This window comes from Crinia signifera, chromosome 9, assembly GCF_055691185.1.
Source record: "Crinia signifera chromosome 9, ASM5569118v1, whole genome shotgun sequence".
Classification (NCBI taxonomy): domain Eukaryota; kingdom Metazoa; phylum Chordata; class Amphibia; order Anura; family Myobatrachidae; genus Crinia; species Crinia signifera.
In genome coordinates, this window is record NC_139225.1 from 168,790,355 (window position 1) to 168,816,917 (window position 26,563).

The 26,563-nt window shown below is 47.2% G+C and overlaps 1 protein-coding gene across 2 annotated transcripts in view; it reads right to left on the reverse strand.

Moving 5' to 3' along the window:
- Positions 1-14,223, reverse strand: part of LOC146036434 (creatine kinase M-type) — a 51,847-nt gene extending 37,624 nt beyond the window's left edge. The window contains exon 1 of one of the 2 annotated variants that reach the window (XM_083160432.1): positions 14,162-14,223. The gene's annotated coding sequence lies outside the window, so the exon portion shown is untranslated. The remainder of the gene's footprint in view (positions 1-14,161) is intronic. The other variant, XM_083160433.1, reaches the window with a different exon arrangement.
- Positions 14,224-26,563: the final 12,340 nt, after the last annotated feature.

Below are 26,563 nucleotides of genomic sequence, written 5' to 3' on the forward strand. Positions count from 1 at the left end.
AGCAAGCAACGAGGAGAGCACTTGTTAGGACGCTCTGGTCACTGGGAGCCAGAACCGAGGAGAGCACCCGGTAGGACGGATCGTGCACTGGGACCCAGGACTGAGGAGAGCATCATGTAGGGCGGACCATGGACTTAGAGTCAGCACCAAGGAGAGCACCTGGTAGGCCGGGCCGTACACTGGGAGCCAGCACTGAGGAGAGCACATAGTAGGGTGGACCGTGCACCTGCGGCTGTATACCTACAGTGCTTCTGTGTACTACCTCAGTATACATCTGTATACCTTCCTATAGATCTAACTCTGAGCACCTACCGCTATATACCTACAGCACCTCTGTATACTACCTCAGTATACATCTGTACACCTTCCTATAGATCTACCTCTGTGCACCTACCGCTATATACCTACAGCACCTCTGTATACTACGTCAGTATACATCTGTATACCTTCCTATAGATCTATCTCTGAGCACCTACCGCTATATACCTACAGCACCTCTGTATACTACCTCAGTATACATCTGTATACCTTCCTATAGATCTATCTCTGTGCACCTACCGCTATATACCTACAGCACCTCTGTGTACTACCTCAGTATACATCTGTATAGCTTCCTATAGATCTACCTCTGAGCACCTACAGCTATATACCTACAGCACCTCTGTATACTACCTCCAGTATACATCTGTACACCTTCCTATAGATCTATCTCTGAGCAGCTACCGCTATATACCTTCAGTGCCTGTGTGTACTACCTCAGTATACATCTGTACACCTTCCTATAGATCTATCTCTGTGCACCTACCGCTATATACCTACAGTGCCTCTGTGTACTACCTCAGTATACATCTGTACACCTTCCTATAGATCTATCTCTGTGCACCTACCGCTATATATCTACAGTGCCTCTGTGTACTACCTCAGTATACATCTGTACACCTTCCTATAGATCTACCTTTGTGCACCTACCGCTATATATCTACAGTGCCTCTGTGTACTACCTCAGTATACATCTGTATACCTTCCTATAGATCTACCTCTGTGCACCTACCGCTATATACCTACAGCACCTCTGTATACTACCTCAGTATATATCTGTACACCTTCCTGTAGATCTATCTCTGAGCAACTACCGCTATATACCTACAGCACCTCTGTGTACTACCTCAGTATACATCTGTATACCTTCCTATAGATCTATCTCTGTGCACCTACCGCTATATACCTACAGCACCTCTGTGTACTACCTCAGTATACATCTGTACACCTTCCTATAGATCTATCTCTGAGCAGCTACCGCTATATACCTACAGCACCTCTGTGTACTACCTCAGTATACATCTATATACCTTCCTATAGATCTACCTCTGTGCACCTACCGCTATATACCTACAGTGCCTCTGTGTACTACCTCAGTAAACATCTGTATACCTTCCTATAGATCTATCTCTGTGCACCTACTGCTATATACCTTCAGTGCCTGTGTGTACTACCTCAATATACATCTGTATACCTTCCTATAGATCTACCTCTGAGCACCTACCGCTATATACCTACAGTGCCTCTGTGTACTACCTCAGTATACATCTGTACACCTTCCTATAGATCTATCTCTGAGCAGCTACCGCTATATACCTACAGCACCTCTGTGTACTACCTCAGTATACATCTGTACACCTTCCTATAGATTTACCTCTGTGCACCTACCGCTATATACCTACAGTGCCGCTGTGTACTACCTCAGTATACATCTGTGTACCTTCCTATAGATCTATCTCTGTGCACCTACCGCTATATACCTTCAGTGCCTCTGTGTACTACCTCAGTATACATCTGTATACCTTCCTATAGATCTAGCTCTGTGCACCTACCGCTATATACCTACAGCACCTCTGTGTACTACCTCAGTATACATCTGTATACCTTCCTATAGATCTATCTCTGAGCAGCTACCACTATATACCTACAGTGCCTCTGTGTACTACCTCAGTATACATCTGTACACCTTCCTATAGATCTACCTCTGTGCACCTACCGCTATATACCTACAGTGCCTCTGTGTACTACCTCAGTATACATCTGTATACCTTCCTATAGATCTATCTCTGAGCAGCTACCACTATATACCTACAGTGCCTCTGTGTACTACCTCAGTATACATCTGTACACCTTCCTATAGATCTATCTCTGTGCACCTACCGCTATATACCTTCAGTGCCTCTGTGTACTACCTCAGTATACATCTGTATACCTTCCTATAGATCTAGCTCTGTGCACCTACCACTATATACCTACAGCACCTATGTGTACTACCTCAGTATACATCTGTACACCTTCCTATAGATCTATCTCTGTGCACCTACCGCTATATACCTACAGCACCTCTGTATACTACCTCAGTATACATCTGTACACCTTCCTATAGATCTACCTCTGTGCATCTACCGCTATATACCTACAGCATCTCTGTGTACTACCTCAGTATACGTCTGTATACCTTCCTATAGATCTACCTCTGTGCACCTACCGCTATATACCTTCAGTGCCTCTGTGTATCACCTCAATATACATCTGTATACCTTCCTATAGATCTATCTCTGTGCACCTACCGCTATATACCTACAGCACCTCTGTGTACTACCTCAGTATACATCTGTATACCTTCCTATAGATCTACCTCTGTGCATCTACCGCTATATACCTACAGCACCTCTGTGTACTACCTCAGTATACGTCTGTATACCTTCCTATAGATCTACCTCTGTGCACCTACTGCTATATACCTTCAGTGCCTCTGTGTACCACCTCAGTATACATCTGTGCACCTACCGCTATATACCTACAGTGCCTGTGTGTACTACCTCAGTATCCATCTGTATACCTTCCTATAGATCTACCTCTGTGCATCTACCGCTATATACCTACAGCACCTCTGTGTACTACCTCAGTATACGTCTGTATACCTTCCTATAGATCTACCTCTGTGCACCTACTGCTATATACCTTCAGTGCCTCTGTGTACCACCTCAGTATACATCTGTGCACCTACCGCTATATACCTACAGCACCTCTGTGTACTACCTCAGTATACATCTGTATACCTTCCTATAGATCTATCTCTGTGCACCTACTGCTATATACCTACAGTGCCTCTGTGTACCACCTCAGTATATATCTGTGCACCTACCGCTATATACCTACAGCACCTCTGTGTACTACCTCAGTATACATCTGTACACCTTCCTATAGATCTATCTCAGTGCACCTACTGCTATATACCTGCAGTGCCTCTGTGTACCACCTCAATATACATCTGTATACCTTCCTATAGATCTATCTCTGTGCACCTACCGCTATATACCTACAGTGCCTCTGTGTACTACCTCAGTATACATCTGTGCACCTACCGCTATATACCTACAGTGCCTGTGTGTACTACCTCAGTATCCATCTGTACACCTTCCTATAGATCTATCTCTGTGCACCTACCGCTATATACCTTCAGTGCCTCTGTGTACTACCTCAGTATACATCTGTATACCTTCCTATAGATCTAGCTCTGTGCACCTACCGCTATATACCTACAGTGCCTCTGTATACTACCTCAGTATACATCTGTATACCTTCCTATAGATCTACCTCTGTGCACCTACCGCTATATACCTACAGCACCTCTGTGTACTACCTCAGTATACATCTGTACACCTTCCTATAGATCTACCTCTGTGCATCTACCGCTATATACCTACAGCACCTCTGTGTACTACCTCAGTATACATCTGTACACCTTCCTATAGATCTACCTCTGTGCACCTACCGCTATATACCTTCAGTGCCTCTGTATACTACCTCAGTATACATCTGTATACCTTCCTATAGATCTATCTCTGTGCACCTACCGCTATATACCTACAGTACCTCTGTGTACTACCTCAGTATACATCTGTATGCCTTCCTATAGATCTATCTCTGTGCACCTACCGCTATATACCTACAGTGCCTGTGTGTACTACCTCAGTATACATCTGTATACCTTCCTATAGATCTACCTCTGTGCACCTACCGCTATATACCTGCAGTGCCTCTGTGTACTACCTCAGTATACATCTGTATAGCTTCCTATAGATCTATCTCTGTGCACCTACCGCTATATACCTACAGTGCCTCTGTGTACTACCTCAGTAAACATCTGTACACCTTCCTATAGATCTATCTCTGTGCACCTACCGCTATATACCTACAGCACCTCTGTGTACCACCTCAGTATACATCTGTATACCTTCCTATAGATCTATCTCTGTGCACCTACCGCTATATACCTACAGTGCCTCTGTATACTACCTCAGTATACATCTGTATACCTTCCTATAGATCTACCTCTGTGCACCTACCGCTATATACCTTCAGTGCCTCTGTGTACTACCTCAGTATACATCTATATACCTTCCTATAGATCTATCTCTGTGCACCTACCGCTATTTACCTACAGCACCTCTGTGTACTACCTCAGTATACATCTGTATACCTTCCTATAGATCTATCTCTGTGCACCTACCGCTATATACCTTCAGTGCCTGTGTGTACTACCTCAGTATACATCTGTATACCTTCCTATAGATCTATCTCTGTGCACCTACTGCTGTATACCTACAGTGCCTCTGTGTACTACCTAAGTATACATCTGTATACCTTCCTATAGATCTACCTCTGTGCATCTACCGCTATATACTGTACCTTCAGTGCCTCTGTGTACTACCTCAGTATCCATCTGTATACCTTCCTATAGATCTATCTCTGTGCACCTACTGCTATATACCTTCAGTGCCTGTGTGTACTACCTCAATATACATCTGTATACCTTCCTATAGATCTATCTCTGAACACCTACCGCTATATACCTACAGCACCTCTGTATACTACCTCAGTATACATCTGTATACCTTCCTATAGATCTATCTCTGTGCACCTACCGCTATATACCTACAGTGCCTCTGTGTACTACCTCAGTATACATCTGTACACCTTCCTATAGATCTATCTCTGTGCACCTACCGCTATATACCTACAGTGCCTCTGTGTACTACCTCAGTATACATCTGTACACCTTCCTATAGATCTATCTCTATGCACCTACCGCTATATACCTACAGCGCCTCTGTGTACTACCTCAGTATACATCTGTACACCTTCCTATAGATCTATCTCTGTGCACCTACCGCTATATACCTACAGTGCCTCTGTGTACTACCTCAGTATACATCTGTACACCTTCCTATAGATCTACCTCTGTGCACCTACCGCTATATACCTACAGTGCCTCTGTGTACTACCTCAGTATACATCTGTATACCTTCCTATAGATCTATCTCTGTGCACCTACCGCTATATACCTACAGCACCTCTGTGTACTACCTCAGTATACATCTGTACACCTTCCTATAGATCTAGCTCTGTGCACCTACTGCTATATACCTACAGCACCTCTGTGTACTACCTCAGTATACATCTGTATACCTTCCTATAGATCTATCTCTGTGCACCTACCGCTATATACCTACAGTGCCTCTGTGTACTACCTCAGTATACATCTGTATACCTTCCTATAGATCTATCTCTGTGCACCTACCGCTATATACCTACAGCACCTCTGTATACTACCTCAGTATACATCTGTACACCTTCCTATAGATCTACCTCTGTGCACCTACTGCTATATACCTACAGCACCTCTGTGTACTACCTCCGTATACAACTGTATACCTTCCTATAGATCTATCTCTGTGCACCTACTGCTATATACCTACAGCACCTCTGTGTACTACCTCAGTATACATCTGTACACCTTCCTATAGATCTACCTTTGTGCACCTACCGCTATATACCTACAGTGCCTCTGTGTACTACCTCAGTATACATCTGTACACCTTCCTATAGATCTATCTCTGAGCAGCTACCGCTATATACCTACAGCACCTCTGTGTACTACCTCAGTATACATCTGTATACCTTCCTATAGATCTATCTCTGTGCACCTACCGCTATATACCTACAGCACCTCTGTGTACTACCTCAGTATACTGTACATCTGTATACCTTCCTATAGATCTATCCCTGTGCACCTACCGCTATATACCTTCAGTGCCTCTTTGTTCTACCTCAGTATACATCTGTATACCTTCCTATAGATCTACCTCTGTGCACCTACAGCTATATACCTTCAGTGCCTCTGTATACTACCTCAGTATACATCTGTACACCTTCCTATAGATCTATCTCTGTGCACCTACCGCTATATACCTACAGTGCCTCTGTGTACTACCTAAGTATACATCTGTACACCTTCCTATAGATCTATCTCTGTGCACCTACCGCTATATACCTACAGTGCCTCTGTGTACTACCTAAGTATACGTCTGTACACCTTCCTATAGATCTATCTCTGTGCACCTACCGCTATATACCTACAGTGCCTGTGTGTACTACCTTAGTATCCATCTGTGCACCTACCGCTATATACCTACAGTGCCTGTGTGTACTACCTCAGTATCCATCTGTATACCTTCCTATAGATCTATCTCTGTGCACCTACCGCTATATACCTACAGTGCCTCTGTGTACTACCTCAGTATACATCTGTATACCTTCCTATAGATCTATCTCTGTGCACCTACCGCTATATACCTACAGTGCCTCTGTGTACTACCTCAGTATCCATCTGTATACCTTCCTATAGATCTATCTCTGTGCACCTACCGCTATATACCTGCAGTGCCTGTGTGTACTACTTCAGTATACATCTGTATACCTTCCTATAGATCTACCTCTGTGCACCTACCGCTATATACCTACAGTGCCTCTGTGTACTACCTCAGTATACATCTGTACACCTTCCTATAGATCTACCTCGGTGCACCTACCGTTATATACCTACAGTGCCTCTGTGTTCTACCTCAGTATACATCTGTACACCTTCCTATAGATCTATCTCTGAGCACCTACCGCTATATACCTACAGCGCCTCTGTATACTACCTCAGTATACATCTGTATACCTTCCTATAGATCTATCTCTGTGCACCTACCGCTATATACCTACAGTGCCTCTGTGTACTACCTCAGTATACATCTGTACACCTTCCTATAGATCTATCTCTGTGCACCTACCGCTATATACCTACAGCGCCTTTGTGTACTACCTCAGTATACATCTGTACACCTTCCTATAGATCTATCTCTGTGCACCTACCGCTATATACCTACAGTGCCTTTGTGTACTACCTCAGTATACATCTGTATACCTTCCTATAGATCTACCTCTGTGCACCTACCGCTATATACCTACAGTGCCTCTGTGTTCTACCTCAGTATACATCTGTACACCTTCCTATAGATCTACCTCTGTGCACCTACCGCTATATACCTACAGTGCCTCTGTGTTCTACCTCAGTATACATCTGTATACCTTCCTATAGATCTATCTCTGTGCACCTACCGCTATATACCTACAGCACCTCTGTGTTCTACCTCAGTATACATCTGTACACCTTCCTATAGATCTATCTCTGTGCACCTACCGCTATATACCTACAGTGCCTCTGTGTACTACCTCAGTATACGTCTGTATACCTTCCTATAGATCTATCTCTGTGCACCTACCACTATATACCTTCAGTGCCTCTGTGTACTACCTCAGTATACATCTGTACACCTTCCTATAGATCTATCTCTGTGCACCTACCGCTATATACCTACAGTGCCTCTGTGTACTACCTCAGTATACATCTGTACACCTTCCTATAGATCTATCTCTGTGCACCTACCGCTATATACCTACAGCACCTCTGTGTACTACCTCAGTATACATCTGTATACCTTCCTATAGATCTATCTCTGTGCACCTACCGCTATATACCTACAGTGCCTCTGTGTACTACCTCAGTATACATCTGTACACCTACCGCTATATACCTACAGTGCCTCTGTATACTACCTCAGTATACATCTGTACACCTTCCTATAGATCTATCTCTGTGCACCTACCGCTATATACCTACAGTGCCTCTGTGTACTACCTCAGTATACATCTGTACACCTTCCTATAGATCTATCTCTGTGCACCTACCGCTATATATCTACAGTGCCTCTGTGTTCTACCTCAGTATACATCTGTACACCTTCCTATAGATCTACCTCTGTGCACCTACCGCTATATACCTACAGTGCCTCTGTGTTCTACCTCAGTATACATCTGTATACCTTCCTATAGATCTATCTCTGTGCACCTACCGCTATATACCTACAGCACCTCTGTGTACTACCTCAGTATACATCTGTATACCTTCCTATAGATCTATCTCTGTGCACCTACCGCTATATACCTACAGTGCCTCTGTGTACTACCTCAGTATACATCTGTATACCTTCCTATAGATCTATCTCTGTGCACCTACCGCTATATACCTACAGTGCCTCTGTGTACTACCTCAGTATACATCTGTACACCTTCCTATAGATCTATCTCTGTGCACCTACCGCTATATACCTACAGTGCCTCTGTGTACTACCTCAGTATACATCTGTACACCTTCCTATAGATCTATCTCTGTGCACCTACCGCTATATATCTACAGTGCCTCTGTGTTCTACCTCAGTATACATCTGTACACCTTCCTATAGATCTACCTCTGTGCACCTACCGCTATATACCTACAGTGCCTCTGTGTTCTACCTCAGTATACATCTGTATACCTTCCTATAGATCTATCTCTGTGCACCTACCGCTATATACCTACAGCACCTCTGTGTACTACCTCAGTATACATCTGTATACCTTCCTATAGATCTATCTCTGTGCACCTACCGCTATATACCTACAGTGCCTCTGTGTACTACCTCAGTATACATCTGTATACCTTCCTATAGATCTATCTCTGTGCACCTACCGCTATATACCTACAGTGCCTCTGTGTACTACCTCAGTATATATCTGTATACCTTCCTATAGATCTATCTCTGTGCAGCTACCGCTATATACCTACAGCACCTCTGTATACTACCTCAGTATACATCTGTACACCTTCCTATAGATCTATCTCTGTGCACCTACCGCTATATACCTACAGTACCTCTGTGTTCTACCTCAGTATACATCTGTACACCTTCCTATAGATCTATCTCTGTGCAGCTACCGCTATTTACCTACAGCACCTCTGTGTACTACCTCAGTATACATCTGTATACCTTCCTATAGATCTATCTCTGAGCAGCTACCGCTATATACCTACAGTGCCTCTGTGTACTACCTCAGTATACATCTGTATGCCTTCCTATAGATCTATCTCTGTGCACCTACCGCTATATACCTACAGTGCCTCTGTGTACTACCTCAGTATACATCTGTATGCCTTCCTATAGATCTATCTCTATGCACCTACCGCTATATACCTACAGCGCCTCTGTGTACTACCTCAGTATACATCTGTACACCTTCCTATAGATCTACCTCTGTGCACCTACCGCTATATACCTACAGTGCCTCTGTGTACTACCTCAGTATACGTCTGTATACCTTCCTATAGATCTATCTCTGTGCACCTACCGCTATATACCTACAGCACCTCTGTGTACTACCTCAGTATACATCTGTATAGCTTCCTATAGATCTATCTCTGTGCACCTACCGCTATATACCTACAGTGCCTCTGTGTACTACCTCAGTATACATCTGTACACCTTCCTATAGATCTATCTCTGTGCACCTACCGCTATATACCTACAGCACCTCTGTATACTACCTCAGTATACATCTATATACCTTCCTATAGATCTATCTCTGTGCAGCTACCGCTATATACCTACAGTGCCTCTGTGTACTACCTCAGTATACATCTGTACACCTTCCTATAGATCTATCTCTGTGCACCTACTGCTATATACCTACAGCACCTCTGTGTTCTACCTCAGTATACATCTGTACACCTTCCTATAGATCTATCTCTGTGCAGCTACCGCTATTTACCTACAGCACCTCTGTGTACTACCTCAGTATACATCTGTATACCTTCCTATAGATCTATCTCTGTGCACCTACCGCTATATACCTACAGTGCCTCTGTGTACTACCTCAGTATACATCTGTATGCCTTCCTATAGATCTATCTCTATGCACCTACCGCTATATACCTACAGCGCCTCTGTGTACTACCTCAGTATACATCTGTACACCTTCCTATAGATCTACCTCTGTGCACCTACCGCTATATACCTACAGTGCCTCTGTGTACTACCTCAGTATACGTCTGTATACCTTCCTATAGATCTATCTCTGTGCAGCTACCGCTATATACCTACAGTGCCTGTGTGTACTACCTCAGTATACATCTGTATACCTTCCTATAGGTCTACCTCTGTGCACCTACCGCTATATACCTACAGTGCCTCTGTATACCTTCCTATAGATCTATCTCTGAGCAGCTACCGCTATATACCTACAGTGCCTGTGTGTACTACCTCAGTATACATCTGTATACCTTCCTATAGGTCTATCTCTGTGCACCTACCGCTATATACCTACAGCACCTCTGTGTACTACCTCAGTATACATCTGTACACCTTCCTATAGATCTACCTCTGTGCACCTACCGCTATATACCTACAGTGCCTCTGTGTACTACCTCAGTATACGTCTGTATACCTTCCTATAGATCTACCTCTGTGCACCTACCGCTATATACCTTCAGTGCCTGTGTGTACTACCTCAGTATACATCTGTATACCTTCCTATAGGTCTATCTCTGTGCACCTACCGCTATATACCTACAGTGCCTCTGTGTACTACCTCAGTATACATCTGTACACCTTCCTATAGATCTATCTCTGTACACCTACCGCTATATACCTACAGTGCCGCTGTGTACTACCTCAGTATACATCTGTACACCTTCCTATAGATCTACCTCTGTGCAGCTACCGCTATATACCTTCAGTGCCTCTGTGTACTACCTCAGTATACATCTATATACCTTCCTATAGATCTATCTCTGTGCACCTACCGCTATATACCTACAGCACCTCTGTGTACTACCTCAGTATACATCTGTATACCTTCCTATAGATCTACCTCTGTGCACCTACCGCTATATACCTACAGTGCCTCTGTGTACTACCTCAGTATACATCTGTACACCTTCCTATAGATCTATCTCTGTGCACCTACCGCTATATACCTACAGTGCCTCTGTGTACTACCTCAGTATACATCTGTACACCTTCCTATAGATCTATCCCTGTGCACCTACCGCTATATACCTACAGCACCTCTGTATACTACCTCAGTATACATCTGTATACCTTCCTATAGATCTATCTCTGTGCACCTACCGCTATATACCTACAGCACCTCTGTGTACTACCTCAGTATACATCTGTATACCTTCCTATAGATCTATCTCTGTGCACCTACCGCTATATACCTAGAGCGCATCTCTGTACCACCTCAGTATACATCTGTACACCTTCCTATAGATCTACCTCTGTGCACCTACCGCTATATACCTACAGCACCTCTGTGTACTACCTCAGTATACATCTGTACACCTTCCTATAGATCTATCCCTGTGCACCTACCGCTATATACCTACAGTGCCTCTGTGTACTACCTCAGTATACATCTGTACACCTTCCTATAGATCTATCTCTGTGACGTGACTGACACGTGAGTGAGTGCGGCGTGCCTGTGTCGGATGCGACAGTCATGGACGGCGTGGTGAGTTGTGTGGCGCAGACTGTCACTTCAGTTCATCTTCGGCAGTTGCGCCGCAGCTGCCTGCCTGCTGTGTATGTCCCCTCCTGCACAGACTGTCACACTGTCTCCCGGGCATACGCCAAATGGGCAGTCAAGGCAGTCCCCTTCTGGGTGCCCAGCCAGTCGCCATCTGCTGGGCGATGAGCCCCACCCAAGCTCCCAGGCCCAGCCAGCCCCAGCACAGCAGCTACTCTAAATTTACTTCTGTGGCCACTGGCATTTGCCATTTGTCGTCCCCCTTGGCACCGAGCATTTGACCTCCACTGTGGCAACAGGCATTTACCCTCACCCTTGGCAATTTGCACTCCCCCGTGGCATCGAGCATGAAGGCACTGGCATCGCGCAAGAAACCCCAAGCAATTAACATGGAGGTAGGCGGTATTTATATGGCATAATATGTAATAGCCATTAAGGTGTGTGGTATATGTAATAAGCATTACGTTGTGTTTGGGATAACGTGGAATGGGCATTAGAGTGTGTGGCATAATGTGTAATGGGCATTTAGTATACTTATGTAATGGTTGTGTGAGAAGTATAATAGGCATTTGGGTGTGTTTTTGGTGCGTGCCTTGGGCGTGCACTGTCCCTGTTGTCCTTAGTTTAAAAAAATAGTTGAGCCCTGGCATTGTCACGTTTCGTGAGCTTGGTGAAGCACCAGTCGGAGTATAACGGAGGCTGGGTGCTTTAATGTAGGGCTGTTGCATGAACGACAAAGCGGAGTGAAGCAATTGAATAAAATTAAATCTTTTTAATGAAGATACTGCAATACAAGGATATGATAATGGCACAATGGTATAACTGTAGATATTGGATGAATGATGATGAAGACAATAATAATAAATTATTAAAAGAATCTGTAGATGATGGTGAATGATGAAGTTATTGAAGAACTTGAAGAGATGATGATTTGAAGAATAATAATTGAAGACTAATAAGTGAAGAATCGGAAGATGAAGTCAATTGAAGGAATCCCGCTGAATGCGGTCGTGGCTGCCAAGGCACCAGAGAATCTGGCCACGGGAATCTGGCCATGGAAACTTAAGGAGGAAGATGACACCTGTGGGATGTTTAACCTTGTCCTTGAATCCTTAGAGGCGGCAATGGAGTTCCGTGGTAGAATGTGGTTAAATGCAGTGGACGACCAGCAGGAATGGAGGAAGCGAAGACTTCACCTGGAAGATGGGGAGTCAGCCTGCAGCGAAGACTGCAGGAATTGCCAGGGATGCACGGAGATGCTATCGGGTGGACAACATTGAACTGACTGCCGGTCTGGCCCGGCTAGTCAGTATTTAAGTGCTGAGCTTGATGGTGATTGGCCGCAGAAGTGACATCACGGCTGGATCTGCGAAGTATAGGCTGAGGACACCAACAAGATGGCCGCCGCCCGTTGTGGCGACAGAAACCAGCCGGCAGAGAATACTATGCGGAGGCGCTGCAGCCGGTGCTTCCCAGCCTGAGGCCTAGAAGGATGCAGACGCCATCATGACGGATCGCGACTCACACTACCCGGAGCCAGCACGCCCAGACACTGCACACCAGAACCGACACCCGGCAACGGGACACGAAGCCTGGGTGACAGATTGACAGAATGTAGCAGCTCGGCGTCAGCATCAGAAGCGGAGGTGAGCGCCAGGGCAGAGGGCATAGCGTCAGAGCACTGCAGGGCTGAAACAGCACAGGGAGCAAGGGCAGCTGCAATGGTGGTCGTGACAGGCATAACTCGTAATGGGTATTATGGCCTCTGGTGCGCAATGTCACTGTTGTCCTTTTAAGAAAAATTGTTGAGCCTTGACATAACGTGTAATAGGTACTATGGCATGTGGTATAATATGGATGTATGACGTGTAATAGGCATTATGGTGTACATTTTTCCACTTTTTCCCTATTTTTTTTTTTTAATTGTCCACTCATAGCATAACGTGTAATGGGCATCATGGTGTGTGCCATAATGTATAATGGGCTTCAGTGTGTGGCATAAGGTGTAATGGGCATTACAGTGTGTGACGTGACGTAACGTGTATGTGGCATTACCATGTGCAAAATCAAGAATAGATTTGAAGCAAATGTAAATAAACAACAACCATAAGGCGGGTCAAGGGTCAGGGTGGGGCTGGGGGCGGGTTAATGGGTGGGCTGTGGGTGTGTCAAGGGAATCGCTCAACACAAGGGTGGTAACCCTAGAGGGGGGAGACCGGACGGGAACAGAGTAGGAGCCGGGGAGGATCGGTGCCCCCTTGGGAGCAGGAGCCTGGCAGCAAATGACTCCAATGCTTGCCAGAGTTCTGCCCCTTCATGGCCTAGCACTGTCACTATCTAGGTCTGGATGTTGTCATTAGTAACCAGTCCAGTCTGTAAGTACTTGCTGCTGACAATAATGGGTAAGCCACACCTCCTGATCCATCCCCTGGAGGATATCAGCTGGCTCTGCCACTCACTTCCAACTGTCAATGGTCACGTGACCTGCTCCTGACCTTCTGTACACCTGCAGAGGCTTATGGGAATTTTTTGCCTGTGTCATTACATACACTGTAGTGCACTCCATAATGTCAGAGGCAATATCACGCATTATGGGTGTTACATTAGCCCACAAATGTTGAACCTCAATGTAGATTTCAGTTTGAACACCCCCACCCAAATCTAATCCAAGATGGGGAAGGCAGCCCAGACAGACAGGGGTATGGATCACTAGGTCTCTGCCAGTTTGGTCAACATGCATTGGGTCGACACCATTAGGTTGACATGCATAAAGGTCGACATGGGTGTAGGTCGACATGTCATTAGTTCGCCACAAGCATTAGGTCGACAAGGGCAAGGCCTATGGTTAAAGGGTTGACATGGCGTTTCACAGTTTTTTACCCAAATGTAATTCTGTACTGAATTAAGAGGATTCGACACCATTAGAGCAGTAACATTCTGGAACTCATTGCCGGTGGGGTGATTACAGCGATTACTGTTACTGAATTTAAATCCAAACTGGATGCAGCCACTAAGGGAATCCTATAGATATGACTTACTCCCGTCAGTAGATACAGGTCAGATAGTGTTATCTTGGTGGATGAACGTCTTTTTACAGCCTTAATTACTATGTTACTCTGATAACTCACTGTTATTAATATACTAACACCCTATTACCTCACTGTTATTCTTATACTAACACTCTGATGCCTCACTGTTATTAATATACTAACACCCTATTACCTCACTGTTATTCTTATACTAACACTGATGCCTCACTGTTATTCTTATACTAACACTCTGATGCCTCACTGTTATTCTTATACTAACACTCTGATGCCTCACTGTTATTCTTATACTAACACTCTATTACCTCACTGTTATTCTTATACTAACACTCTGATGCCTCACTGTTATTAATATACTAACACCCTATTACCTCACTGTTATTCTTATACTAACACTCTATTACCTCACTGTTATTCTTATACTAACACTATGATGCCTCACTGTTATTCTTATACTAACACTCTGATGCCTCACTGTTATTAATATACTAACACTCTATTACCTCACTGTTATTCTTATACTAACACTATGATGCCTCACTGTTATTCTTATACTAACACTCTGATGCCTCCCTGTTATTAATGTATTTTTATTTGTGTGGTGCCCTGGGTGGTCTGGATGGAGCCCCAGAGGTGAACCCCCACAATGTTAGAGACCTGTCCAAAGAGGTCACCTTGACAAGTGGTGGGCAGGCCAATACTATGCCAAGAACCTCATATATTACTTGTAAGCCTGCTAAAAGAAAATGCATTGAAAGCTAGTTTGCTACCTTGTGATTGCCTCTGTGTTTGTGTATGTCTGAGAGAGAGAAAAAGACGTAGTTTCACTCGCTGCCAACAGATGACAGTGTTTCGGAGACACAAACTTATTTGTATATTGCTAAAAATTGTTTGTTTCTTGATGTGTTTAAATATTGGAAATTACACCAAATAAGTGACATTATTATCATTTTGTCTTGTATACTTTATAATCTCCCCCGAATGTCTACAACCACCATAAGATGAAGTTTTCCATCAGTTCAGTCCCTTTGTTGTACATTAACACTTTCTCATATTACAATACAAAGCCATGGAAGGGTAACTAGGGTATAATCTGGGTCTAACAGACCAGTGCGCCACCCTAAACGAGGACACTGGGAATTATTTTAATGAAAAAAAAAAAAAAAACATTTTTAGGAAAACTTTTATATAATTTTTTTTTAAAGTATTGATCATAAGAAAATGACACCATAACAGGGACACAGGGAACGGATTCCAGAGTCACTGGTGAAAGAATAGAACTTATGTGCATGAATACCAATGGTCTAATATTAAATGATCCGGTAGAGCATGTGTCAGCAAATACAGGCTGCAGAGGTTACAGGAGCAGCTGTAGAGCATGTGTCAGTATATACAGACAGGAAAGGTTCCATCATTATGGACCTTATTCTGGTTCACTCTCAGAGGCAAATTCCTTCTCAAATGGACAAAACCATGTGCACTGCAGGGGGGGGGGGGAGATGTAACTTGTGCAGAGATAATTAGATTTTGGTGGTGTTTTACTTCAAAGTGAGATCTATATTACAGTGTAGAAATAAAGCAGCCAGTATTTACCCTGCACAGAAACAAAATAACTCACCCAAATCTCTGCACGTGTTATATCTGCCCCTGCAGTGCACATGGTTTTGTCCATCTGATATCTGCCCCCTGCAGTGCACATGGTTTTGTCCATCTGATATCTGCCCCCTGTAGTGCACATGGTTTTGTCCATCTGAGAAGGAATTTGTCACTGTGGGCCTTATTCTGGTTGGTGCGGTCCGTTCCGAATTCTTTCGGACGGCGATGTGTAGCTACCTGCGCATGCGCAAGCAACGCAATGTGCATGTGCAACGCAGTGTCTTCGCACCCGTTCTCAGCAATACCGTCTACAAATGTGCACCGAACTCCCTCGGGAAATATGGCCGTAATATGGGCGTCATGTGGGCGTACACAAGGGCGCGGTTTCAAAGTGGGCAAAACTGGGCGTAAATCTGGGCGTACACGTGGGAGTGCACGAACAGTGGTAGGCGTGCATTCAGACCGGACACCGAGTGCAAGCGAACCAACACAACAGAAATTTTAGGTGTCAATAAGCAGCTTTCACTTCTCGGAGGGCAATGGCTCATACGCTAGGCTTTTGGATCGCCCAATTAGTACGCCCGCACCTTAAATCAGGGCTGGGCAATTGCTGCCCTCCAGATGTTGATGAACTACACATCCCAGGATGCTTTGCATTAGTTTTGCAATGTGGCCATGCTGAAACTGATGCAAGGCATGCTGGGATGTGTAGTTCATCAACATCTGGAGGGACGCAATTGCCCAGCCCTGCCTTAAATACTCGCAGCTGAGCACACTACAATCCACTCCTCTAGTCATTAGTGATTAATTAAACACTTTTCACAGGTTCAATTGGAAGCATTGCTGCCTAAATGGGCCATTACAAAATACTAGAATATATGCTGCAAACACAACTGTATTGTTGGTATCTGACCCACATTTACACTGCAAGCAATGGACAGAACTCTGTTACCCAAAGCTAAATGCAAATCTGCCTATTACATTAATGTGAAACAGCACACGTGTGGGAAAAATAATATTTAATAAATAATAAGACATTATAAAAAAATTTCACAGTAATGTGTTTAAGTGTCATTTAGGAAGTAATTGATTTAATGACAAATAAATATATATGTTATGAGGTACCCTAATTGGATAAATGTGTCATGTTGCTGAAGCATGACTTCCGAATAGATTACTGAGGTTTGCAAACACACACCAACTCGGTGCGTACGGTCAGATTCCCGTTCGTTCGGACGCAGTAGGACCGTGCAGAATCTTTGTGTTCCCACCGCACACGCACGTTTGGATGCAGTCTGAAGACACTCCCTCTTCTGAGAGAGTCCGGACGAGCAGTGGGCGTGTGTTCTTAGAATGCCTGCCGTGCCTGGCGTTCGGTCATTTCCGAAAGAACGCGCATCCCAAAAAGTCAACCAGAATAAGGCCCTGATTGTGAATCAGAATAAGGCCCCATAGGTTGCAGTACACAAATATCCAGAGTGTCACTTCGTACACAATGAAAGTTAAATAAGTAGGAAGAAATAAACAAGAGAAGGGAGGGGAGGGGGGGGGGGGGCAGAAGGGGGGAAAGGTGCCAGTTGGTGTGTGCCTTCAACAGTACAATGTTGAGAAATGGTAACACTACATAGTGGTTACAGACAATGCTACTGTCCAGGGCTTCCATTCACTGACTATATAGCATTAATAACAGCTGCTGCTACAGACCAGCAGCTTGTACTCCTGTCACGAACTGCTATGGGGCCCTAATTATACTTTTGCACCTGGGCCCACCACTCGCATGTCCCGCCACTGAGCCAATTTGTAGTCCATTTTTGGGGGGACAGAACTACAAAATGTGATAGAAATCTGTGTAGGAGAGAGAAGTTGTGTCACGCGCTGTGCAGCATAGTGTGCTGACAGGACGGCGCATTAGTGTAACAGCGCGTCCCTTGCCCCGGCTTACAGACCCACCAGAGGGTAGAGAGTGAAGCTGTCAATAACCACCTCAGAGTTCCTACAGTATGTAGCACTGGCACTGCAGCGCTAGCCCCAGCTGTCACCTTCAGAGACCAGCTACAAGTCTGCACCCTGCAGACTTCTACAGCACACAGAGAGACCTCCATATTTAACAACCATCCTCTGCTACAAGGATAATGGGTACTTGTGTAGTTTCACGGCGCCACTGCGCGCTCAGTCTGTTACAGAAACTTGGCAGCTTGCCAGAGGCTCTGTTTAACTGTGCGCGTGCCGCAATAGCTGTAAGCTACGTATTAACAGCTACGTTAACAGCGTAGCAGCCGGGCAGCAGCAGCAGCGTGCTGCCCAGGCGCTGACAGGTCACTGTGGTACTTGTAGTTCCACAGTGAAATAGGCAGCGCCTGGGCAGTGCTGACAACGTGGGGCAAGTGGAGACACCCCGGGCACAACGCTGACGGGATGTAGGCGCTAAAGCCCCTGGATTAACACTCCCTGCAAGCTTCTCAGGTGGTGGGGCATCTAAATCCAGACGCTAAAGCGCCTGGATTTAGTTGGGTGTAGGGGTACATCTAAATTTAGACGCAAAAGCATCTAAATTTAGCTGGGTCTAGGGGTACACTATTAAAACCCGCCCACAGTGCCACTAGTCGACGCAGCAGCTGTCGACCTTGTAAATCCCACTATCCACGCCAACCTGAAGCGTGGCGAGCGGCGGCGGTACGCGTCCTACGACCTTTTCATACCCCCACTATCCACGACGGCGTGGAGTTGAGAATAGAAAGCGTGGTGAGCGCAGCGAGCCACCGAGCACGAAGCGTGGCGAGCGGACGCGGATACCTTCACAGGTATCCGTGTCCCCTCGCGGGCTTCACAGGTATCCGCGTCCCCTCGCGGGATTCACAGGCGTCCGCTCGGTGGCTCGCTGCACTCGCCACGCTTTCTATTCTCAACTCCACGCCGACTTGGATAGTGGGGGTATGGAAACGTCGTAGGACGCGTGCCGCCGCTCGCCACATAGAAACATAGAATTTGACGGCAGATAAGAACCACTTGGCCCATCTAGTCTGCCCCTTTTTTTAAACATGTTACCTCAAACCATATTTGATCCTTATTTTTTTGTAAGGATATCAATATGCCTATCCCAAGCATGTTTAAATTGTACTACTGTATTTGCGTCTACCACCTCTGTTGGGAGGCTATTCCACTTATCTACTACTCTTATCTACTACGCTTTGGGTTGGCGTGGATAGTGGGATTTACAAGGTCGACAGCTGCTGCGTCGACCTTGTGGAACTACAAGTACCACAGTGACCTGTCAGTGCCTGGGCAGCGCGCTGCTGCTGCTGCCCGGCCGCTATGCTGTTAACGTAGCTGTCAATACGTAGCTTACAGCTAGAGCGGCACGAGCACAGTCAGGCAGAGCTAGAGCGGCACGCGCACAGTTAAACAGAGCCTCTGGCAGGCTGCCAAGTTTCTGTAACAGACTGTGCGTGCGGCGGCGCCGTGAAACTACACAAGTACCGGATAATGATAAGTACCTGTTCCGATACATCTGTGTACAACTGCCTGTGATAATATATATATATATATATATATATATCTGCTATATACTGCAGAGTTAACCCGGGTTGCCTACCCTCCCGAAATGGCCGGGAGTCTCCTGAAAATCATTTAAATGCCGCAATCCGTGGGTCTCCGAGGAGGGGGCGGAGCTAAAAGGTCACAATCGCGTCATTTTAGCCCCGCCCCCTCCACTGAGATCCGTGAATTAGGCTATTTTACACCCTGGGGCGGGGCTTAATGACATCACGCTCAAGCCCCACCCCCAAACGGCTGGTGAAAGTCTCCTCTCCGTGCTTTTCCTGGAGAGAAGAATCTAAAAGTCTGCAATTCTGGAGTTAACCCTTTAACTCTGTGCTCATTACTTCAATAAACCCAATTACTGGTTAAGCTTCCGAAACATGTGCACAGCTATATACTCTGTCAACAGGCAAGGCCCGGGCCCCCCTGATTGCAGCCAGTATAAGTATACCCCGACTGACTGTACCCAGGGTTAGGGTACTGGCAGGGGCGAATTTAGGGGTCAGGCCGCCCCTAGGCATAACATTTTTGTCCGTCCCCCCCCCCCCCCGCCTATTTTAATGTACTCATATATGTATGTACATTGTTATTTATATATTTCATTAAAATATAACTGTAGCCCACCTCAATATTTTTTTAAGCACTCTGGACTGCTCACTGTACGGAGGACCCGGAGGGAGGGCGGCACTTATTAGTACAGTGATTAGCACAGTGTCTCTGTCAGTCTCTCTCTGGACTGCTCACTGTACGGAGGACCCGGAGGGAGGGAGGCACTTATTAGTACAGTGATTAGCACCGTGTCTCCGTCAGTCTCTCTCTGGACTGCTCACTGTACTGAGGACCCGGAGGGAGGGAGGCACTTATTAGTACAGTGATTAGCACAGTGTCTCCGTCAGTCTCTCTCTGGACTGCTCACTGTACGGAGGACCCGGAGGGAGGGAGGCACTTATTAGTACAGTGATTAGTACAGTGTCTCCGTCAGTCTCTCTCTGGACTGCTCACTGTACGGGGGACCCGGAGGGAGGGAGGCACTTATTAGTACAGTGATTAGCACAGTGTCTCCGTCAGTCTCTCTCTGGACTGCTCACTGTACGGAGGACCCGGAGGGAGGGAGGCACTTATTAGTACAGTGATTAGCACCGTGTCTCCGTCAGTCTCTCTCTGGACTGCTCACTGTACGGAGGACCCGGAGGGAGGGAGGCACTTATTAGTACAGTGATTAGCACAGTGTCTCCGTCAGTCTCTCTCTGGACTGCTCACTGTACGGAGGACCCGGAGGGAGGGAGGCACTTATTAGTACAGTGATTAGCACAGTGTCTCCGTCAGTCTCTCTCTGGACTGCTCACTGTACTGAGGACCCGGAGGGAGGGAGGCACTTATTAGTACAGTGATTAGCACAGTGTCTCCCTCAGTCTCTCTCTGGACTGCTCACTGTACGGAGGACCCGGAGGGAGGGAGGCACTTATTAGTACAGTGATTAGCACAGTGTCTCCGTCAGTCTCTCTCTGGACTGCTCACTGTACGGAGGACCCGGAGGGAGGGCAGCACTTATTAGTACAGTGATTAGCACAGTGTCTCCGTCAGTCTCTCTCTGGACTGCTCACTGTACGGAGGACCCGGAGGGAGGGAGACACTTATTAGTACAGTGATTAGCACAGTGTCTCCGTCAGTCTCTCCTCTGGACTGCTCACTGTACGGAGGACCCGGAGGGAGGGAGGCACTTATTAGTACAGTGATTAGCACAGTGTCTCCGTCAGTCTCTCTCTGGACTGCTCACTGTACGGAGGACCCGGAGGGAGGGAGGCACTTATTAGTACAGTGATTAGCACAGTGTCTCCGTCAGTCTCTCTCTGGACTGCTCACTGTACGGAGGACCCGGAGGGAGGGCGGCACTTATTAGTACAGTGATTAGCACAGTGTCTCCGTCAGTCTCTCTCTGGACTGCTCACTGTACTGAGGACCCGGAGGGAGAGCGGCACTTATTAGTACAGTGATTAGCACAGTGTCTCCGTCAGTCTCTCTCTGGACTGCTCACTGTACGGAGGACCCGGAGGGAGGGAGGCACTTATTAGTACAGTGATTAGCACAGTGTCTCCGTCAGTCTCTCTCTGGACTGCTCACTGTACGGAGGACCCGGAGGGAGGGAGGCACTTATTAGTACAGTGATTAGCACAGTGTCTCCGTCAGTCTCTCTCTGGACTGCTCACTGTACGGAGGACCCGGAGGGAGGGAGGCACTTATTAGTACAGTGATTAGCACAGTGTCTCCGTCAGTCTCTCTCTGGTCTGCTCACTATACGGAGGACCCGGAGGGAGGGAGGCACTTATTAGTACAGTGATTAGCACAGTGTCTCCGTCAGTCTCTCTCTGGTCTGCTCACTGTACGGAGGACCCGGAGGGAGGCACTTATTAGTACAGTGATTAGCACAGTGTCTCCGTCAGTCTCTCTCTGGACTGCTCACTGTACGGAGGACCCGGAGGGAGGGAGGCACTTATTAGTACAGTGATTAGCACAGTGTCTCCGTCAGTCTCTCTCTGGACTGCTCACTGCACGGAGGACCCGGAGGGAGGGAGGCACTTATTAGTACAGTGATTAGCACAGTGTCTCCGTCAGTCTCTCTCTGGACTGCTCACTGTACGGAGGACCCAGAGGGAGGGAGGCACTTATTAGTACAGTGATTAGCAGCACAGTGTCTCCGTCAGTCTCTCTCTGGACTGCTCACTGTACGGAGGACCCGGAGGGAGGGCGGCACTTATTAGTACAGTGATTAGCACAGTGTCTCCGTCAGTCTCTCTCTGGACTGCTCACTGTACGGAGGACCCGGAGGGAGGGAGGCACTTATTAGTACAGTGATTAGCACAGTGTCTCCGTCAGTCTCTCTCTGGACTGCTCACTGTACAGAGGACCTGGAGGGAGGGAGGCACTTATTAGTACAGTGATTAGCACAGTGTCTCCGTCAGTCTCTCTCTGGACTGCTCACTGTATGGAGGACCCGGAAGGAGGGAGACACTTATTAGTACAGTGATTAGCACAGTGTCTCCGTCAGTCTCTCTCTGGACTGCTCACTGTATGGAGGACCCGGAGGGAGGGAGGCACTTATTAGTACAGTGATTAGCACAGTGTCTCCGTCAGTCTCTCTCTGGACTGCTCACTGTACGGAGGACCCGGAGGGAGGGAGGCACTTATTAGTACAGTGATTAGCACAGTGTCTCTGTCAGTCTCTCTCTGGACTGCTCACTGTACGGAGGACCCGGAGGGAGGGCGGCACTTATTAGTACAGTGATTAGCACAGTGTCTCCATCAGTCTCTCTCTGGACTGCTCACTGTACGGAGGACCCGGAGGGAGGGCGCCACTTATTAGTACAGTGATTAGCACAGTGTCTCCGTCAGTCTCTCTCTGGACTGCTCACTGTACGGAGGACTCGGAGGGAGGGAGACACTTATTAGTACAGTAATTAGCACAGTGTCTCCGTCAGTCTCTCTCTGGACTGCTCACTGTACGGAGGACCCGGAGGGAGGGCGGCACTTATTAGTACAGTGATTAGCACAGTGTCTCCGTCAGTCTCTCTCTGGACTGCTCACTGTACGGAGGACCCGGAGGGAGACACTTATTAGTACAGTGATTAGCACAGTGTCTCCGTCAGTCTCTCTCTGGACTGCTCACTGTACGGAGGACCCGGAGGGAGGGCGGCACTTATTAGTACAGTGATTAGCACAGTGTCTCCGTCAGTCTCTCTCTGGACTGCTCACTGTACGGAGGACCCGGAGGGAGGCACTTATTAGTACAGTGATTAGCACAGTGTCTCCGTCAGTCTCTCTCTGGACTGCTCACTGTACGGAGGACCCGGAGGGAGGGAGGGAGGCACTTATTAGTACAGTGATTAGCACAGTGTCTCCGTCAGTCTCTCTCTGGACTGCTCACTGTAAGGAGGACCCGGAGGGAGGGAGGCACTTATTAGTACAGTGATTAGCACAGTGTCTCCGTCAGTCTCTCTCTGGACTGCTCACTGTACGGAGGACCCGGAGGGAGGGAGGCACTTATTAGTACAGTGATTAGCACAGTGTCTCCGTCAGTCTCTCTCTGGACTGCTCACTGTACGGAGGACCCGGAGGGAGGCACTTATTAGTACAGTGATTAGCACAGTGTCTACGTCAGTCTCTCTCTGGACTGCTCACTGTACGGAGGACCCGGAGGGAGGGAGGCACTTATTAGTACAGTGATTAGCACAGTGTCTCCGTCAGTCTCTCTCTGGACTGCTCACTGTACGGAGGACCCGGAGGGAGGGAGGCACTTATTAGTACAGTGATTAGCACAGTGTCTCCGTCAGTCTCTCTCTGGACTGCTCACTGTACGGAGGACCCGGAGGGAGGCACTTATTAGTACAGTGATTAGCACAGTGTCTCCGTCAGTCTCTCTCTGGACTGCTCACTGTACGGAGGACCCAGAGGGAGGGAGGCCCTTATTAGTACAGTGATTAGCACAGTGTCTCCGTCAGTCTCTCTCTGGACTGCTCACTGTATGGAGGACCCGGAGGGAGGGCGGCATTTATTAGTACAGTGATTAGCACAGTGTCTCCGTCAGTCTCTCTCTGGACTGCTCACTGTACGGAGGACCCGGAGGGAGGGAGGCACTTATTAGTACAGTGATTAGCACAGTGTCTCCGTCAGTCTCTCTCTGGTCTGCTCACTGTACGGAGGACCCGGAGGGAGGGAGGCTCTTATTAGTACAGTGATTAGCACAGTGTCTCCGTCAGTCTCTCTCTGGACTGCTCACTGTACGGAGGACCCGGAGGGAGGGAGGCACTTATTAGTACAGTGATTAGCACAGTGTCTCCGTCAGTCTCTCTCTGGACTGCTCACTGTACGGAGGACCTGGAGGGAGGGCGGCACTTATTAGTACAGTGATTAGCAGCACAGTGTCTCCGTCAGTCTCTCTCTGGACTGCTCACTGTACGGAGGACCCGGAGGGAGGGAGGCACTTATTAGTACAGTGATTAGCACAGTGTCTCCGTCAGTCTCTCTCTGGACTGCTCACTGTATGGAGGACCCGGAAGAAGGGAGGCACTTATTAGTACAGTGATTAGCACAGTGTCTCCGTCAGTCTCTCTCTGGACTGCTCACTGTACAGAGGACTCGGAGGGAGGGCGGCACTTATTAGTACAGTGATTAGCACAGTGTCTCCGTCAGTCTCTCGCTGGACTGCTCACTGTACGGAGGACCCGGAGGGAGGCACTTATTAGTACAGTGATTAGCACAGTGTCTCCGTCAGTCTCTCTCTGGACTGCTCACTGTAAGGAGGACCCGGAGGGAGGGAGGCACTTATTAGTACAGTGATTAGCACAGTGTCTCCGTCAGTCTCTCTCTGGACTGCTCACTGTACGGAGGACCCGGAGGGAGGGAGGCACTTATTAGTACAGTGATTAGCACAGTGTCTCCGTCAGTCTCTCTCTGGACTGCTCACTGTACGGAGGACCCGGAGGGAGGGAGGCACTTATTAGTACAGTGATTAGCACAGTGTCTCTGTCAGTTTCTCTCTGGACTGCTCACTGTACGGAGGACCCGGAGGGAGGGAGGCACTTATTAGTACAGTGATTAGCACAGTGTCTCCGTCAGTCTCTCTCTGGTCTGCTCACTTCACGGAGGACCCGGAGGGAGGGAGGCACTTATTAGTACAGTGATTAGCACAGTGTCTCCGTCAGTCTCTCTCTGGACTGCTCACTGTACGGAGGACCGGAGGGAGGGAGGCACTTATTAGTAACAGTGATTAGCACAGTGTCTCCGTCAGTCTCTCTCTGGACTGCTCACTGTACGGAGGACCCGGAGGGAGGGAGGCACTTATTAGTACAGTGATTAGCACAGTGTCTCCGTCAGTCTCTCTCTGGACTGCTCACTGTACGGAGGACCCGGAGGGAGGGAGGCCCTTATTAGTACAGTGATTAGCAGCACAGTGTCTCCGTCAGTCTCTCTCTGGACTGCTCACTGTATGGAGGACCCGGAGGGAGGCACTTATTAGTACAGTGATTAGCACAGTGTCTCCGTCAGTCTCTCTCTGGACTGCTCACTGTACGGAGGACCCGGAGGGAGGGAGGCACTTATTCGTACAGTGATTAGCACAGTGTCTCCGTCAGTCTTTCTCTGGACTGCTCACTGTACGGAGGACCCGGAGGGAGGGCGGCACTTATTAGTACAGTGATTAGCACAGTGTCTCCGTCAGTCTCTCTCTGGACTGCTCACTGTACGGAGGACCCGGAGGGAGGGAGGCACTTATTAGTACAGTGATTAGCACAGTGTCTCCGTCAGTCTCTCTCTGGACTGCTCACTGTACGGAGGACCCAGAGGGAGAGAGGCACTTATTAGTACAGTGATTAGCACAGTGTCTCTGTCAGTCTCTCTCTGGACTGCTCACTGTACGGAGGACCCGGAGGGCGGCACTTATTAGTACAGTGATTAGCACAGTGTCTCCGTCAGTCTCTCTCTGGACTGCTCACTGTACGGAGGACCGGAGGGAGGGAGGCACTTATTAGTACAGTGATTAGCACAGTGTCTCCGTCAGTCTCTCTCTGGACTGCTCACTGTACGGAGGACCCGGAGGGAGGGCGGCACTT